Source organism: Amaranthus tricolor, chromosome 1 (genome assembly GCF_026212465.1).
Source record: "Amaranthus tricolor cultivar Red isolate AtriRed21 chromosome 1, ASM2621246v1, whole genome shotgun sequence".
NCBI lineage: Eukaryota > Viridiplantae > Streptophyta > Magnoliopsida > Caryophyllales > Amaranthaceae > Amaranthus > Amaranthus tricolor.
In genome coordinates, this window is record NC_080047.1 from 28,052,084 (window position 1) to 28,074,891 (window position 22,808).

Below are 22,808 nucleotides of genomic sequence, written 5' to 3' on the forward strand. Positions count from 1 at the left end.
GATCAATGATCAATGAAGAATGAACGATGAAGAATGAACAAGGATCAATGGTCAATGACGAATGAACAATAAAGAATGAACAAGGATCAATGATCAATGAAGAATAAACGATGAAGAATGAACGATGAAGAATGAACAAGGATCAATGGTCAATGACGAATGAACGATGAAGAATGAACAAGGATCAATGATCAATGTAGAATGAAAGATGAAGAATGAATAAGGATCAATGATCAATGAAGAATGCACGATGAAGAATGAACAAGGATCAATGATCAATGAAGAATAAACGATGAAGAATGAACAAGGATCAATGATCAATGAAAAATGAACGATGAAGAATGAACAAGGATCAATGATCATTGAAGAATGAAAATGAAGAATGACCAAGGATCAATGATCAATGAAGAATGAACGATGACGAATCAATAAGGATCAATGATCAATGAAGAATGAACGATAAAGAATGAACAAGTTTCAATGATCAATGACGAATGAACGATGAAGAATGAACAAGGATCAATGATCAATGAAGAATAAACGATGAAGAATGAACAAGGATCAATGATCAATGACGAATGAACGATGAAGAATGAACAAGGATAAATGAAGAATGAAGAATGAACGATAATGAATGAACAAGCATCAATGATCAATGACGAATGAACGATGACGAATCAATAAGGATCAATGATCAATGAAGAATGAACGATGAAGAATGAACATGTTTCAATGATCAATGACGAATGAACGATGAAGAATGAACAAGGATCAATGATCAATAACGAATGAACGATGAAAAATGAACAAGGATCAATTATTAATGAAGAATGAACGATGAAGAATGAACATGTTTCAATGATCAATGACGAATGAACGATGAAGAATGAACAAGGATCAATGATCAATGAAGAATGAACGATAATGAATGAACAAGCATCAATGATCAATGACGAATGAACGATGACGAATCAATAAGGATCAATGATCAATGAAGAATGAACGATGAAGAATGAACATGTTTCAATGATCAATGACGAATGAACGATGAAGAATGAACAAGGATCAATGATCAATAACGAATGAACGATGAAAAATGAACAAGGATCAATTATTAATGAAGAATGAACGATGAAGAATGAACATGTTTCAATGATCAATGACGAATGAACGATGAAGAATGAACAAGGATCAATGATCAATGAAGAATAAACGATGAAGAATGAACAAGGATCAATGATCAATGACGAATGAACGATGAAGAATGAACAAGGATCAATGATCAATGAAGAATGAACGATAATGAATGAACAAGCATCAATGATCAATGACGAATGAACGATGACGAATCAATAAGGATCAATGATCAATGAAGAATGAACGATGAAGAATGAACATGTTTCAATGATCAATGACGAATGAACGATGAAGAATGAACAAGGATCAATGATCAATAACGAATGAACGATGAAAAATGAACAAGGATCAATTATTAATGAAGAATGAACGATGAAGAATGAACATGTTTCAATGATCAATGACGAATGAACGATGAAGAATGAACAAGGATCAATGATCAATGAAGAATGAACGATAATGAATGAACAAGCATCAATGATCAATGACGAATGAACGATGACGAATCAATAAGGATCAATGATCAATGAAGAATGAACGATGAAGAATGAACATGTTTCAATGATCAATGACGAATGAACGATGAAGAATGAACAAGGATCAATGATCAATAACGAATGAACGATGAAAAATGAACAAGGATCAATTATTAATGAAGAATGAACAATGAAGAATGAACATGTTTCAATGATCAATGACGAATGAACGATGAAGAATGAACAAGGATCAATGATCAATAACGAATGAACGATGAAAAATGAACAAGGATCAATTATTAATGAAGCATGAACGATGAAGAATGAACAAGGATCAATGATCATTGAAGAATAAAAGATGAAGAATGAAAAAGGATCAATGATCAATGAAGAATAAACGATAAAGAATGAACAAGGATCAATGATCAATGTAGAATGAAAGATTAAGAATGAGCAAGGATCAATGATCAATGAAGAATGAACGATGAAGAATGAACAAGGATCAATGATCCATGAAGAATAAACGATGAAGAATGAACAAGGATCAATGATCAATGACGAATGAACGATGAAGAATGAACAAGGATCAATGATCAATGTAGAATGAAAGATGAAGAATGAACAAGGATCAATGATCAATGAAGAATGAACGATAAATAATGAACAAGGATCAATGATCAATGAAGAATAAACGATGAAGAATGAACAAGGATCAATGATCAATGACGAATGAACGATGAAGAATGAACAAGGATCAATGATCAATGAAGCATAAACGATGAAGAATGAACAAGGATCAATGATCAATGACGAATGAACGATGAAGAATGAACAAGGATCAATGATCAATGAAGAATGAACGATAATGAATGAACAAGCATCAATGATCAATGACGAATGAACGATGACGAATCAATAAGGATCAATGATCAATGAAGAATGAACGATGAAGAATGAACAAGTTTCAATGATCAATGACGAATGAACGATGAAGAATGAACAAGGATCAATGATCAATAATGAATGAACGATGAAGAATGAACAAGGATTAATGATCAATGAAGAATGAACGATTAAGAATGAACAAGGATCAATGGTCAATGACGAACGAACGATGAAGAATGAACAAGGATCAATGATCAATGACGAATGAATGATGAAGATTGAACAAGGATCAATGATCAATGAAGAATGAACGATTAAGAATGAACAAGGATCAATGGTCAATGACGAATTAACGATGAAGAATGAATAAGGATCAATGATCAATGAAGAATGAATGATGAAGAATGAACAAGGATCAATGGTCAATGACGAATGAACGATGAAGAATGAACAAGGATCAATAATCAATGTAGAATGAAAGATGAAGAATGAACAAGGATCAATGATCAATGAAGAATAAACGATGAAGAATGAAAAAGGATCAATGATCAATGAAAAATGAACGATGAAGAATGAACAAGGATCAATGATCAATGAAGAATGAATGATGAAGAATGAACAAGGATCAAATAGTCAATGACGAATGAACGATGAAGAATGAACAAGGATCAATGATCAATGAAGAATGAACAAGGATCAATGATCCATGAAGAATAAACGATGAAGAATGAACAAGGATCAATGATCAATGACGAATGAACGATGAAGAATGAACATGGATCAATGATCAATGTAGAATGAAAGATTAAGAATGAGCAAGGATCAATGATCAATGAAGAATGAACGATGAAGAATGAACAAGGATCAATGATCCATGAAGAATAAACGATGAAGAATGAACAAGGATCAATGATCAATGACGAATGAACGATGAAGAATGAACAAGGATCAATGATCAATGTAGAATGAAAGATGAAGAATGAACAAGGATCAATGATCAATGAAGAATGAACGATAAATAATGAACATGGATCAATGATCAATGAAGAATAAACGATGAAGAATGAACAAGGATCAATGATCAATGACGAATGAACGATGAAGAATGAACAAGGATCAATGATCAATGAAGCATAAACGATGAAGAATGAACAAGGATCAATGATCAATGAAGAATGAACGATTAAGAATGAACAAGGACCAATGATCAATGACGAATGAACGATGAAGAATGAACAAGGATCAATGATCAAAGTAGAATGAAAGATGAAGAATGAACAAGGATCAATGATCAATGAAGAATGAACGATGAAGAATGAATAAGGATCAATGATCAATGAAGAATGAACGATGAAGAATGAACAAGGATCAATGATCATTGTAGAATGAACGATGAAGAATGAACAAGGATCAATGATCAATGAAGAATGAACGATGAAGAATGAACAAGGATAAGTGAGCAATAACGAATAAACGATGAAGAATGAACAAGGATCAATGATCAATGAAGAATGAACGATAAAGAATGAACAAGGATCAATGATCAATGACGAATGAACGATGAAAATTGAACAAGGATCAATGATCAATGAAGAATGAACGATGAAGAATGAACAAGGATCAATGGTCAATGACGAATGAACAATAAAGAATGAACAAGGATCAATGATCAATGAAGAATAAACGATGAAGAATGAACGATGAAGAATGAACAAGGATCAATGGTCAATGACGAATGAACGATGAAGAATGAACAAGGATCAATGATCAATGTAGAATGAAAGATGAAGAATGAATAAGGATCAATGATCAATGAAGAATGCACGATGAAGAATGAACAAGGATCAATGATCAATGAAGAATAAACGATGAAGAATGAACAAGGATCAATGATCAATGAAAAATGAACGATGAAGAATGAACAAGGATCAATGATCATTGAAGAATGAAAATGAAGAATGACCAAGGATCAATGATCAATGAAGAATGAACGATGACGAATCAATAAGGATCAATGATCAATGAAGAATGAACGATAAAGAATGAACAAGTTTCAATGATCAATGACGAATGAACGATGAAGAATGAACAAGGATCAATGATCAATGAAGAATAAACGATGAAGAATGAACAAGGATCAATGATCAATGACGAATGAACGATGAAGAATGAACAAGGATAAATGATCAATGAAGAATGAACGATAATGAATGAACAAGCATCAATGATCAATGACGAATGAACGATGACGAATCAATAAGGATCAATGATCAATGAAGAATGAACGATGAAGAATGAACAAGTTTCAATGATCAATGACGAATGAACGATGAAGAATGAACAAGGATCAATGATCAATGAAGAATAAACGATGAAGAATGAACAAGGATCAATGATCAATGACGAATGAACGATGAAGAATGAACAAGGATCAATGATCATGAAGAATGCACGATAATGAATGAACAAGCATCAATGATCAATGACGAATGAACGATGACGAATCAATAAGGATCAATGATCAATGAAGAATGAACGATGAAGAATGAACATGTTTCAATGATCAATGACGAATGAACGATGAAGAATGAACAAGGATCAATGATCAATAACGAATGAACGATGAAAAATGAACAAGGATCAATTATTAATGAAGCATGAACGATGAAGAATGAACAAGGATCAATGATCATTGAAGAATAAAAGATGAAGAATGAAAAAGGATCAATGATCAATGAAGAATAAACGATAAAGAATGAACAAGGATCAATGATCAATGACGAATTAACGATGACGAATCAATAAGGATCAATGATCAATGAAGAATGAACGATGAAGAATGAATATGTTTCAATGATCAATGACGAATGAACGATGAAGAATGAACAAGGATCAATGATCAATAACGAATGAACGATGAAAAATGAACAACGATCAATTTTTAATGAAGAATGAACGATGAAGAATGAACAAGGATCAATGATCATTGAAGAATAAACGATGAAGAATGAACAAGGATCAATGATCAATGAAGAATAAACGATGAAGAATGAACAAGGATCAATGATCAATGACGAATGAACGATGAAGAATGAACAAGGATCAATGATCAATAACGAATGAACGATGAAGAATGAACAAGGATTAATGATCAATGAAGAATGAACGATTAAGAATGAACAACGATCAATGGTCAATGACGAATGAACGATGAAGAATGAACAAGGATCAATGATCAATGACGAATGAATGATGAAGATTGAACAAGGATCAATGATCAATGAAGAATGAACGATTAAGAATGAACAAGGATCAATGGTCAATGACGAATTAACGATGAAGAATGAACAAGGATCAATGATCAATGAAGAATGAATGATGAAGAATGAACAAAGATCAATGGTCAATGACGAATGAACGATGAAGAATGAACAAGGATCAATAATCAATGTAGAATGAAAGATGAAGAATGAACAAGGATCAATGATCAATGAAGAATAAACGATGAAGAATGAAAAAGGATCAATGATCAATGAAAAATGAACGATGAAGAATGAACAAGTTTCAATGATCAATGACGAATGAACGATGAAGAATGAACAAAGATCAATGATCAATGAAGAATGAACAAGGATCAATGATCCATGAAGAATAAACGAAAAAGAATGAACAAGGATCAATGATCAATGACGAATGAACGATGAAGAATGAACATGGATCAATGATCAATGTAGAATGAAAGATGAAGAATGAGCAAGGATCAATGATCAATGAAGAATGAACGATGAAGAATGAACAAGGATCAATGATCCATGAAGAATAAACGATGAAGAATGAACAAGGATCAATGATCAATGAGGAATGAACGATGAAGAATGAAGAATGAACAAGGATCAATGATCAATGTAGAATGAAAGATGAAGAATGAACAAGGATCAATGATCAATGAAGAATGAACGATAAATAATGAACAAGGATCAATGATCAATGAAGAATAAACGATGAAGAATGAACAAGGATCAATGATCAATGACGAATGAACGATGAAGAATGAACAAGGATCAATGATCAATGAAGCATAAACGATGAAGAATGAACAAGGATCAATGATCAATGAAGAATGAACGATTAAAAATGAACAAGGACCAATGATCAATGACGAATGAACGATGAAGAATGAACAAGGATTAATGATCAAAGTAGAATGAAAGATGAAGAATGAACAAGGATCAATGATCAATGAAGAATGAACGATGAAGAATGAACAAGGATCAATGATCAATGAAGAATGAACGATGAAGAATGAACAAGGATCAAAGATCATTGTAGAATGAACGATGAAGAATGAACAAGGATCAATGATCAATGAAGAATGAACGATGAAGAATGAACAAGGATAAGTGATCAATAACGAATAAACGATGAAGAATGAACAAGGATCAATGATCAATGAAGAATGAACGATAAAGAATGAACAAGGATCAATGATCAATGACGAATGAACGATGAAAATTGAACAAGGATCAATGATCAATGAAGAATGAACGATGAAGAATGAACAAGGATCAATGGTCAATGACGAATGAACAATGAAGAATGAACAAGCATCAATGATCAATGAAGAATAAACGATGAAGAATGAACGATGAAGAATGAACAAGGATCAATGGTCAATGACGAATGAACGATGAAGAATGAACAAGGATCAATGATCAATGTAGAATGAAAGATGAAGAATGAACAAGGATCAATGATCAATGAAGAATGCACGATGAATAATGAACAAGGATCAATGATCAATGAAGAATAAACGATGAAGAATGAACAAGGATCAATGATCAATGAAAAATGAACGATGAAGAATGAACAAGGATCAATGATCATTGAAGAATGAAAATGAAGAATGACCAAGGATCAATGATCAATGAAGAATGAACGATGACGAATCAATAAGGATCAATGATCAATGAAGAATGAACGATGAAGAATGAACAAGTTTCAATGATCAATGACGAATGAACGATGAAGAATGAACAAGGATCAATGATCAATGAAGAATAAACGATGAAGAATGAACAAGGATCAATGATCAATGACGAATGAACGATGAAGAATGAACAAGGATCAATGATCAATGAAGAATGAACGATAATGAATGAACAAGCATCAATGATCAATGACGAATGAACGATGACGAATCAATAAGGATCAATGATCAATGAAGAATGAACGATGAAGAATGAACATGTTTCAATGATCAATGACGAATGAACGATGAAGAATGAACAAGGATCAATGATCAATAACGAATGAACGATGAAAAATGAACAAGGATCAATTATTAATGAAGAATGAACGATGAAGAATGAACATGTTTCAATGATCAATGACGACTGAACGATGAAGAACGAACAAGGATCAATGATCAATGAAGAATAAACGATGAAGAATGAACAAGGATCAATGATCAATGACGAATGAACGATGAAGAATGAACAAGGATCAATGATCAATGAAGAATGAACGATAATGAATGAACAAGCATCAATGATCAATGACGAATGAACGATGACGAATCAATAAGGATCAATGATCAATGAAGAATGAACGATGAAGAATGAACATGTTTCAATGATCAATGACGAATGAACGATGAAGAATGAACAAGGATCAATGATCAATAACGAATGAACGATGAAAAATGAACAAGGATCAATTATTAATGAAGAATGAACGATGAAGAATGAACATGTTTCAATGATCAATGACGAATGAACGATGAAGAATGAACAAGGATCAATGATCAATAACGAATGAACGATGAAAAATGAACAAGGATCAATTATTAATGAAGCATGAACGATGAAGAATGAACAAGGATCAATGATCATTGAAGAATAAAAGATGAAGAATGAAAAAGGATCAATGATCAATGAAGAATAAACGATAAAGAATGAACAAGGATCAATGATCAATGACGAATGAACGATGACGAATCAATAAGGATCAATGATCAATGAAGAATGAACGATGAAGAATGAATATATTTCAATGATCAATGACGAATGAACGATGAAGAATGAACAAAAATCAATGATCAATAACGAATGAACGATGAAAAATGAACAACGATCAATTTTTAATGAAGAATGAACGATGAAGAATGAACAAGGATCAATGATCATTGAAGAATAAACGATGAAGAATGAACAAGGATCAATGATCAATGAAGAATAAACGATGAAGAATGAACAAGGATCAATGATCAATGACGAATGAACGATGAAGAATGAACAAGGATCAATGATCAATAACGAATGAACGATGAAGAATGAACAAGGATTAATGATCAATGAAGAATGAACGATTAAGAATGAACAAGGATCAATGGTCAATGACGAATGAACGATGAAGAATGAACAAGGATCAATGATCAATGACGAATGAATGATGAAGATTGAACAAGGATCAATGATCAATGAAGATTGAACGATTAAGAATGAACAAGGATCAATGGTCAATGACGAATTAACGATGAAGAATGAACAAGGATCAATGATCAATGAAGAATGAATGATGAAGAATGAACAAGGATCAATGGTCAATGACGAATGAACGATGAAGAATGAACAAGGATCAATAATCAATGTAGAATGAAAGATGAAGAATGAACAATGATCAATGATCAATGACGAATAAACGATGAAGAATGAAAAAGGATCAATGATCAATGAAAAATGAACGATGAAGAATGAACAAGTTTCAATGATCAATGACGAATGAACGATGAAGAATGAACAAGGATCAATGATCAATGAAGAATGAATGATGAAGAATGAACAAGGATCAAATAGTCAATGACGAATGAACGATGAAGAATGAACAAGGATCAATGATCAATGAAGAATGAACAAGGATCAATGATCCATGAAGAATAAACGATGAAGAATGAACAAGGATCAATGATCAATGACGAATGAACGATGAAGAATGAACATGGATCAATGATCAATGTAGAATGAAAGATGAAGAATGAACAAGGATCAATGATCAATGACGAATGAACGATGAAGAATGAAGAATGAACAAGGATCAATGATCAATGTAGAATGAAAGATGAAGAATGAACAAGGATCAATGATCAATGAAGAATGAACGATAAATAATGAACAAGGATCAATGATCAATGAAGAATAAACGATGAAGAATGAACAAGGATCAATGATCAATGACGAATGAACGATGAAGAATGAACAAGGATCAATGATCAATGAAGCATAAACGATGAAGAATGAACAAGGATCAATGATCAATGAAGAATGAACGATTAAAAATGAACAAGGACCAATGATCAATGACGAATGAACGATGAAGAATGAACAAGGATTAATGATCAAAGTAGAATGAAAGATGAAGAATGAACAAGGATCAATGATCAATGAAGAATGAACGATGAAGAATGAACAAGGATCAATGATCAATGAAGAATGAACGATGAAGAATGAACAAGGATCAAAGATCATTGTAGAATGAACGATGAAGAATGAACAAGGATCAATGATCAATGAAGAATGAACGATGAAGAATGAACAAGGATAAGTGATCAATAACGAATAAACGATGAAGAATGAACAAGGATCAATGATCAATGAAGAATGAACGATAAAGAATGAACAAGGATCAATGATCAATGACGAATGAACGATGAAAATTGAACAAGGATCAATGATCAATGAAGAATGAACGATGAAGAATGAACAAGGATCAATGGTCAATGACGAATGAACAATGAAGAATGAACAAGCATCAATGATCAATGAAGAATAAACGATGAAGAATGAACGATGAAGAATGAACAAGGATCAATGGTCAATGACGAATGAACGATGAAGAATGAACAAGGATCAATGATCAATGTAGAATGAAAGATGAAGAATGAACAAGGATCAATGATCAATGAAGAATGCACGATGAATAATGAACAAGGATCAATGATCAATGAAGAATAAACGATGAAGAATGAACAAGGATCAATGATCAATGAAAAATGAACGATGAAGAATGAACAAGGATCAATGATCATTGAAGAATGAAAATGAAGAATGACCAAGGATCAATGATCAATGAAGAATGAACGATGACGAATCAATAAGGATCAATGATCAATGAAGAATGAACGATGAAGAATGAACAAGTTTCAATGATCAATGACGAATGAACGATGAAGAATGAACAAGGATCAATGATCAATGAAGAATAAACGATGAAGAATGAACAAGGATCAATGATCAATGACGAATGAACGATGAAGAATGAACAAGGATCAATGATCAATGAAGAATGAACGATAATGAATGAACAAGCATCAATGATCAATGACGAATGAACGATGACGAATCAATAAGGATCAATGATCAATGAAGAATGAACGATGAAGAATGAACATGTTTCAATGATCAATGACGAATGAACGATGAAGAATGAACAAGGATCAATGATCAATAACGAATGAACGATGAAAAATGAACAAGGATCAATTATTAATGAAGAATGAACGATGAAGAATGAACATGTTTCAATGATCAATGACGACTGAACGATGAAGAATGAACAAGGATCAATGATCAATGAAGAATAAACGATGAAGAATGAACAAGGATCAATGATCAATGACGAATGAACGATGAAGAATGAACAAGGATCAATGATCAATGAAGAATGAACGATAATGAATGAACAAGCATCAATGATCAATGACGAATGAACGATGACGAATCAATAAGGATCAATGATCAATGAAGAATGAACGATGAAGAATGAACATGTTTCAATGATCAATGACGAATGAACGATGAAGAATGAACAAGGATCAATGATCAATAACGAATGAACGATGAAAAATGAACAAGGATCAATTATTAATGAAGAATGAACGATGAAGAATGAACATGTTTCAATGATCAATGACGAATGAACGATGAAGAATGAACAAGGATCAATGATCAATAACGAATGAACGATGAAAAATGAACAAGGATCAATTATTAATGAAGCATGAACGATGAAGAATGAACAAGGATCAATGATCATTGAAGAATAAAAGATGAAGAATGAAAAAGGATCAATGATCAATGAAGAATAAACGATAAAGAATGAACAAGGATCAATGATCAATGACGAATGAACGATGACGAATCAATAAGGATCAATGATCAATGAAGAATGAACGATGAAGAATGAATATATTTCAATGATCAATGACGAATGAACGATGAAGAATGAACAAAAATCAATGATCAATAACGAATGAACGATGAAAAATGAACAACGATCAATTTTTAATGAAGAATGAACGATGAAGAATGAACAAGGATCAATGATCATTGAAGAATAAACGATGAAGAATGAACAAGGATCAATGATCAATGAAGAATAAACGATGAAGAATGAACAAGGATCAATGATCAATGACGAATGAACGATGAAGAATGAACAAGGATCAATGATCAATAACGAATGAACGATGAAGAATGAACAAGGATTAATGATCAATGAAGAATGAACGATTAAGAATGAACAAGGATCAATGGTCAATGACGAATGAACGATGAAGAATGAACAAGGATCAATGATCAATGACGAATGAATGATGAAGATTGAACAAGGATCAATGATCAATGAAGATTGAACGATTAAGAATGAACAAGGATCAATGGTCAATGACGAATTAACGATGAAGAATGAACAAGGATCAATGATCAATGAAGAATGAATGATGAAGAATGAACAAGGATCAATGGTCAATGACGAATGAACGATGAAGAATGAACAAGGATCAATAATCAATGTAGAATGAAAGATGAAGAATGAACAATGATCAATGATCAATGAAGAATAAACGATGAAGAATGAAAAAGGATCAATGATCAATGAAAAATGAACGATGAAGAATGAACAAGTTTCAATGATCAATGACGAATGAACGATGAAGAATGAACAAGGATCAATGATCAATGAAGAATGAATGATGAAGAATGAACAAGGATCAAATAGTCAATGACGAATGAACGATGAAGAATGAACAAGGATCAATGATCAATGAAGAATGAACAAGGATCAATGATCCATGAAGAATAAACGATGAAGAATGAACAAGGATCAATGATCAATGACGAATGAACGATGAAGAATGAACATGGATCAATGATCAATGTAGAATGAAAGATGAAGAATGAGCAAGGATCAATGATCAATGAAGAATGAACGATGAAGAATGAACAAGGATCAATGATCCATGAAGAATAAACGATGAAGACTGAACAAGGATCAATGATCAATGACGAATGAACGATGAAGAATGAACAAGGATCAATGATCAATGTAGAATGAAAGATGAAGAATGAACAAGGATCAATGATCAATGAAGAATGAACGATAAATAATGAACAAGGATCAATGATCAATGAAGAATAAACGATGAAGAATGAACAAGGATCAATGATCAATGACGAATGAACGATGAAGAATGAACAAGGATCAATGATCAATGAAGCATAAACGATGAAGAATGAACAAGGATCAATGATCAATGAAGAATGAACGATTAAGAATGAACAAGGACCAATGATGAATGACGAATGAACGATGAAGAATGAACAAGGATCAATGATCAAAGTAGAATGAAAGATGAAGAATGAACAAGGATCAATGATCAATGAAGAATGAACGATGAAGAATGAACAAAGATCAATGATCAATGATGAATGAACGATGAAGAATGAACAAGGATCAATGATCATTGTAGAATGAACGATGAAGAATGAACAAGGATCAATGATCAATGAAGAATGAACGATGAAGAATGAACAAGGATAAGTGATCAATAACGAATAAACGATGAAGAATGAACAAGGATCAATGATCAATGAAGAATGAACGATAAAGAATGAACAAGGATCAATGATCAATGACGAATGAACGATGAAAAAACAACAAGGATCAATGATCAATGAAGAATGAACGATGAAGAATGAACAAGGATCAATGGTCAATGACGAATGAACAATGAAGAATGAACAAGGATCAATGATCAATGAAGAATAAACGATGAAGAATGAACGATGAAGAATGAACAAGGATCAATGGTCAATGACGAATGAACGATGAAGAATGAACAAGGATCAATGATCAATGTAGAATGAAAGATGAAGAATGAACAAGGATCAATGATCAATGAAGAATGCACGATGAAGAATGAACAAGGATCAATGATCAATGAAGAATAAATGATGAAGAATGAACAAGGATCAATGGTCAATGACGAATGAACAATGAAGAATGAACAAGGATCAATGATCAATGAAGAATAAACGATGAAGAATGAACGATGAAGAATGAACAAGGATCAATGGTCAATGACGAATGAACGATGAAGAATGAACAAGGATCAATGAAAAATGAACGATGAAGAATGAACAAGGATCAATGATCATTGAAGAATGAAAATGAAGAATGACCAAGGATCAATGATCAATGAAGAATGAACGATGACGAATCAATAAGGATCAATGATCAATGAAGAATGAACGATGAAGAATGAACAAGTTTCAATGATCAATGACGAATGAACGATGAAGAATGAACAAGGATCAATGATCAATGAAGAATAAACGATGAAGAATGAACAAGGATCAATGATCAATGACGAATGAACGATGAAGAATGAACAAGGATCAATGATCAATGAAGAATGAACGATAATGAATGAACAAGCATCAATGATCAATGACGAATGAACGATGACGAATCAATAAGGATCAATGATCAATGAAGAATGAACGATGAAGAATGAACATGTTTCAATGATCAATGACGAATGAACGATGAAGAATGAAAAAGGATCAATGATCAATAACTAATGAACGATGAAAAATGAACAAGGATCAATTATTAATGAAGAATGAACGATGAAGAATGAACATGTTTCAATGATCAATGACGAATGAACGATGAAGAATGAACAAGGATCAATGATCAATAACGAATGAACGATGAAAAATGAACAAGGATCAATTATTAATGAAGCATGAACGATGAAGAATGAACAAGGATCAATGATCATTGAAGAATAAAAGATGAAGAATGAAAAAGGATCAATGATCAATGAAGAATAAACGATAAAGAATGAACAAGGATCAATGATCAATGACGAATGAACGATGACGAATCAATAAGGATCAATGATCAATGAAGAATGAACGATGAAGAATGAATATATTTCAATGATCAATGACGAATGAACGATGAAGAATGAACAAAAATCAATGATCAATAACGAATGAACGATGAAAAATGAACAACGATCAATTTTTAATGAAGAATGAACGATGAAGAATGAACAAGGATCAATGATCATTGAAGAATAAACGATGAAGAATGAACAAGGATCAATGATCAATGAAGAATAAACGATGAAGAATGAACAAGGATCAATGATCAATGACGAATGAACGATGAAGAATGAACAAGGATCAATGATCAATAACGAATGAACGATGAAGAATGAACAAGGATTAATGATCAATGAAGAATGAACGATTAAGAATGAACAAGGATCAATGGTCAATGACGAATGAACGATGAAGAATGAACAAGGATCAATGATCAATGACGAATGAATGATGAAGATTGAACAAGGATCAATGATCAATGAAGATTGAACGATTAAGAATGAACAAGGATCAATGGTCAATGACGAATTAACGATGAAGAATGAACAAGGATCAATGATCAATGAAGAATGAATGATGAAGAATGAACAAGGATCAATGGTCAATGACGAATGAACGATGAAGAATGAACAAGGATCAATAATCAATGTAGAATGAAAGATGAAGAATGAACAATGATCAATGATCAATGAAGAATAAACGATGAAGAATGAAAAAGGATCAATGATCAATGAAAAATGAACGATGAAGAATGAACAAGTTTCAATGATCAATGACGAATGAACGATGAAGAATGAACAAGGATCAATGATCAATGAAGAATGAATGATGAAGAATGAACAAGGATCAAATAGTCAATGACGAATGAACGATGAAGAATGAACAAGGATCAATGATCAATGAAGAATGAACAAGGATCAATGATCCATGAAGAATAAACGATGAAGAATGAACAAGGATCAATGATCAATGACGAATGAACGATGAAGAATGAACATGGATCAATGATCAATGTAGAATGAAAGATGAAGAATGAGCAAGGATCAATGATCAATGAAGAATGAACGATGAAGAATGAACAAGGATCAATGATCCATGAAGAATAAACGATGAAGACTGAACAAGGATCAATGATCAATGACGAATGAACGATGAAGAATGAACAAGGATCAATGATCAATGTAGAATGAAAGATGAAGAATGAACAAGGATCAATGATCAATGAAGAATGAACGATAAATAATGAACAAGGATCAATGATCAATGAAGAATAAACGATGAAGAATGAACAAGGATCAATGATCAATGACGAATGAACGATGAAGAATGAACAAGGATCAATGATCAATGAAGCATAAACGATGAAGAACGAACAAGGATCAATGATCAATGAAGAATGAACGATTAAGAATGAACAAGGACCAATGATGAATGACGAATGAACGATGAAGAATGAACAAGGATCAATGATCAAAGTAGAATGAAAGATGAAGAATGAACAAGGATCAATGATCAATGAAGAATGAACGATGAAGAATGAACAAAGATCAATGATCAATGATGAATGAACGATGAAGAATGAACAAGGATCAATGATCATTGTAGAATGAACGATGAAGAATGAACAAGGATCAATGATCAATGAAGAATGAACGATGAAGAATGAACAAGGATAAGTGATCAATAACGAATAAACGACGAAGAATGAACAAGGATCAATGATCAATGACGAATGAACGATGAAGAATGAACAAGGATCAATGATCAATAACGAATGAACGATGAAGAATGAACAAGGATTAATGATCAATGAAGAATGAACGATTAAGAATGAACAAGGATCAATGGTCAATGACGAATGAACGATGAAGAATGAACAAGGATCAATGATCAATGACGAATGAATGATGAAGATTGAACAAGGATCAATGATCAATGATCAATGAAGAATGAACGATTAAGAATGAACAAGGATCAATGGTCAATGACGAATTAACGATGAAGAATGAACAAGGATCAATGATCAATGAAGAATGAATGATGAAGAATGAACAAGGATCAATGGTCAATGACGAATGAACGATGAAGAATGAACAAGGATCAATAATCAATGTAGAATGAAAGATGAAGAATGAACAAGGATCAATGATCAATGAAGAATAAACGATGAAGAATGAAAAAGGATCAATGATCAATGAAAAATGAACGATGAAGAATGAACAAGTTTCAATGATCAATGACGAATGAACGATGAAGAATGAACAAGGATCAATGATCAATGAAGAATGAATGATGAAGAATGAACAAGGATCAAATAGTCAATGACGAATGAACGATGAAGAATGAACAAGGATCAATGATCAATGAAGAATGAACAAGGATCAATGATCCATGAAGAATAAACGATGAAGAATGAACAAGGATCAATGATCAATGACGAATGAACGATGAAGAATGAACATGGATCAATGATCAATGTAGAATGAAAGATGAAGAATGAGCAAGGATCAATGATCAATGAAGAATGAACGATGAAGAATGAACAAGGATCAATGATCCATGAAGAATAAACGATGAAGAATGAACAAGGATCAATGATCAATGACGAATGAACGATGAAGAATGAATAAGGATCAATGATCAATGTAGAATGAAAGATGAAGAATGAACAAGGATCAATGATCAATGAAGAATGAACGATAAATAATGAACAAGGATCAATGATCAATGAAGAATAAACGATGAAGAATGAACAAGGATCAATGATCAATGACGAATGAACGATGAAGAATGAACAAGGATCAATGATCAATGAAGCATAAACGATGAAGAATGAACAAGGATCAATGATCAATGAAGAATGAACGATTAAGAATGAACAAGGACCAATGATCAATGACGAATGAACGATGAAGAATGAACAAGGATCAATGATCAAAGTAGAATGAAAGATGAAGAATGAACAAGGATCAATGATCAATGAAGAATGAACGATGAAGAATGAACAAGGATCAATGATCAATGATGAATGAACGATGAAGAATGAACAAGGATCAATGATCATTGTAGAATGAACGATGAAGAATGAACAAGGATCAATGATCAATGAAGAATGAACGATGAAGAATGAACAAGGATAAGTGATCAATAACGAATAAACGATGAAGAATGAACAAGGATCAATGATCAATGAAGAATGAACGATAAAGAATGAACAAGGATCAATGATCAATGACGAATGAACGATGAAAAAACAACAAGGATCAATGATCAATGAAGAATGAACGATGAAGAATGAACAAGGATCAATGGTCAATGACGAATGAACAATGAAGAATGAACAAGGATCAATGATCAATGAAGAATAAACGATGAAGAATGAACGATGAAGAATGAACAAGGATCAATGGTCAATGACGAATGAACGATGAAGAATGAACAAGGATCAATGATCAATGTAGAATGAAAGATGAGGAATGAACAAGGATCAATGATCAATGAAGAATGCACGATGAAGAATGAACAAGGATCAATGATCAATGAAGAATAAACGATGAAGAATGAACAAGGATCAATGATCAATGAAAAATGAACGATGAAGAATGAACAAGGATCAATGATCATTGAAGAATGAAAATGAAGAATGACCAAGGATCAATGATCAATGAAGAATGAACGATGACAAATCAATAAGGATCAATCATCAATGAAGAATGAACGATGAAGAATGAACATGTTTCAATGATCAATGACGAATGAACGATGAAGAATGAACAAGGATCAATGATCAATGAAGAATAAACGATGAAGAATGAACAAGGATCAATGATCAATGACGAATGAACGATGAAGAATGAACAAGGATCAATGATCAATGAAGAATGAACGATAATGAATGAACAAGCATCAATGATCAATGACGAATGAACGATGACGAATCAATAAGGATCAATGATCAATGAAGAATGAACGATGAAGAATGAACATGTTTCAATGATCAATGACGAATGAACGATGAAGAATGAACAAGGATCAATGATCAATAACGAATGAACGATGAAAAATGAACAAGGATCAATTATTAATGAAGAATGAACGATGAAGAATGAACATGTTTCAATGATCAATGACGAATGAACGATGAAGAATGAACAAGGATCAATGATCAATAACGAATGAACGATGAAAAATGAACAAGGATCAATTATTAATGAAGCATGAACGATGAAGAATGAACAAGGATCAATGATCATTGAAGAATAAAAGATGAAGAATGAAAAAGGATCAATGATCAATGAAGAATAAACGATAAAGAATGAACAAGGATCAATGATCAATGACGAATGAACGATGACGAATCAATAAGGATCAATGATCAATGAAGAATGAACGATGAAGAATGAATATGTTTCAATGATCAATGACGAATGAACGATGAAGAATGAACAAGGATCAATGATCAATAACGAATGAACGATGAAAAATGAACAACGATCAATTTTTAATGAAGAATGAACGATGAAGAATGAACAAGGATCAATGATCATTGAAGAATAAACGATGAAGAATGAACAAGGATCAATGATCAATGAAGAATAAACGATGAAGAATGAACAAGGATCAATGATCAATGACGAATGAACGATGAAGAATGAACAAGGATCAATGATCAATAACGAATGAACGATGAAGAATGAACAAGGATTAATGATCAATGAAGAATGAACGATTAAGAATGAACAAGGATCAATGGTCAATGACGAATGAACGATGAAGAATGAACAAGGATCAATGATCAATGACGAATGAATGAAGAAGATTGAACAAGGATCAATGATCAATGAAGAATGAACGATTAAGAATGAACAAGGATCAATGGTCAATGACGAATTAAGGATGAAGAATGAACAAGGATCAATGATCAATGAAGAATGAATGATGAAGAATGAACAAGGATCAATGGTCAATGACGAATGAACGATGAAGAATGAACAAGGATCAATAATCAATGTAGAATGAAAGATGAAGAATGAACAAGGATCAATGATCAATGAAGAATAAACGATGAAGAATGAAAAAGGATCAATGATCAATGAAAAATGAACGATGAAGAATGAACAAGTTTCAATGATCAATGACGAATGAACGATGAAGAATGAACAAGGATCAATGATCAATGAAGAATGAACAAGGATCAATGATCCATGAAGAATAAACGAAAAAGAATGAACAAGGATCAATGATCAATGACGAATGAACGATGAAGAATGAACATGGATCAATGATCAATGTAGAATGAAAGATGAAGAATGAGCAAGGATCAATGATCAATGAAGAATGAACGATGAAGAATGAACAAGGATCAATGATCCATGAAGAATAAACGATGAAGAATGAACAAGGATCAATGATCAATTAAAAATGAACGATGAAGAATGAACAAGTTTCAATGATCAATGACGAATGAACGATGAAGAATGAACAAGGATCAATGATCAATGAAGAATGAATGATGAAGAATGAACAAGGATCAAATAGTCAATGACGAATGAACGATGAAGAATGAACAAGGATCAATGATCAATGAAGAATGAACAAGGATCAATGATCCATGAAGAATAAACGATGAAGAATGAACAAGGATCAATGATCAATGACGAATGAACGATGAAGAATGAACATGGATCAATGATCAATGTAGAATGAAAGATGAAGAATGAGCAAGGATCAATGATCAATGAAGAATGAACGATGAAGAATGAACAAGGATCAATGATCCATGAAGAATAAACGATGAAGAATGAACAAGGATCAATGATCAATGACGAATGAACGATGAAGAATGAACAAGGATCAATGATCAATGTAGAATGAAAGATGAAGAATGAACAAGGATCAATGATCAATGAAGAATGAACGATAAATAATGAACAAGGATCAATGATCAATGAAGAATAAACGATGAAGAATGAACAAGGATCAATGATCAATGACGAATGAACGATGAAGAATGAATAAGGATCAATGATCAATGAAGCATAAACGATGAAGAATGAACAAGGATCAATGATCAATGAAGAATGAACGATTAAGAATGAACAAGGACCAATGATCAATGACGAATGAACGATGAAGAATCAACAAGGATCAATGATCAAAGTAGAATGAAAGATGAAGAATGAACAAGGATCAATGATCAATGAAGAATGAACGATGAAGAATGAACAAGGATCAATGATCAATGATGAATGAACGATGAAGAATGAACAAGGATCAATGATCATTGTAGAATGAACGATGAAGAATTAACAAGGATCAATGATCAATGAAGAATGAACGATGAAGAATGAACAAGGATAAGTGATCAATAACGAATAAACGATGAAGAATGAACAAGGATCAATGATCAATGAAGAATGAACGATAAAGAATGAACAAGGATCAATGATCAATGACGAATGAACGATGAAAAAACAACAAGGATCAATGATCAATGAAGAATGAACGATGAAGAATGAACAAGGATCAATGGTCAATGACGAATGAACAATGAAGAATGAACAAGGATCAATGATCAATGAAGAATAAACGATGAAGAATGAACGATGAAGAATGAACAAGGATCAATGGTCAATGACGAATGAACGATGAAGAATGAACAAGGATCAATGATCAATGTAGAATGAAAGATGAAGAATGAACAAGGATCAATGATCAATGAAGAATGCACGATGAAGAATGAACAAGGATAAATGATCAATGAAGAATAAACGATGAAGAATGAACAAGGATAAATGATCAATGAAAAATGAACGATGAAGAATGAACAAGGATCAATGATCATTGAAGAATGAAAATGAAGAATGACCAAGGATCAATGATCAATGAAGAATGAACGATGACAAATCAATAAGGATCAATCATCAATGAAGAATGAACGATGAAGAATGAACAAGGATCAATGATCAATGACGAATGAATGATGAAGATTGAACAAGGATCAATGATCAATGATCAATGAAGAATGAACGATTAAGAATGAACAAGGATCAATGGTCAATGACGAATTAACGATGAAGAATGAACAAGGATCAATGATCAATGAAGAATGAATGATGAAGAATGAACAAGGATCAATGGTCAATGACGAATGAACGATGAAGAATGAACAAGGATCAATAATCAATGTAGAATGAAAGATGAAGAATGAACAAGGATCAATGATCAATGAAGAATAAACGATGAAGAATGAAAAAGGATCAATGATCAATGAAAAATGAACGATGAAGAATGAACAAGTTTCAATGATCAATGACGAATGAACGATGAAGAATGAACAAGGATCAATGATCAATGAAGAATGAATGATGAAGAATGAACAAGGATCAAATAGTCAATGACGAATGAACGATGAAGAATGAACAAGGATCAATGATCAATGAAGAATGAACAAGGATCAATGATCCATGAAGAATAAACGATGAAGAATGAACAAGGATCAATGATCAATGACGAATGAACGATGAAGAATGAACATGGATCAATGATCAATGTAGAATGAAAGATGAAGAATGAGCAAGGATCAATGATCAATGAAGAATGAACGATGAAGAATGAACAAGGATCAATGATCCATGAAGAATAAACGATGAAGAATGAACAAGGATCAATGATCAATGACGAATGAACGATGAAGAATGAATAAGGATCAATGATCAATGTAGAATGAAAGATGAAGAATGAACAAGGATCAATGATCAATGAAGAATGAACGATAAATAATGAACAAGGATCAATGATCAATGAAGAATAAACGATGAAGAATGAACAAGGATCAATGATCAATGACGAATGAACGATGAAGAATGAACAAGGATCAATGATCAATGAAGCATAAACGATGAAGAATGAACAAGGATCAATGATCAATGAAGAATGAACGATTAAGAATGAACAAGGACCAATGATCAATGACGAATGAACGATGAAGAATGAACAAGGATCAATGATCAAAGTAGAATGAAAGATGAAGAATGAACAAGGATCAATGATCAATGAAGAATGAACGATGAAGAATGAA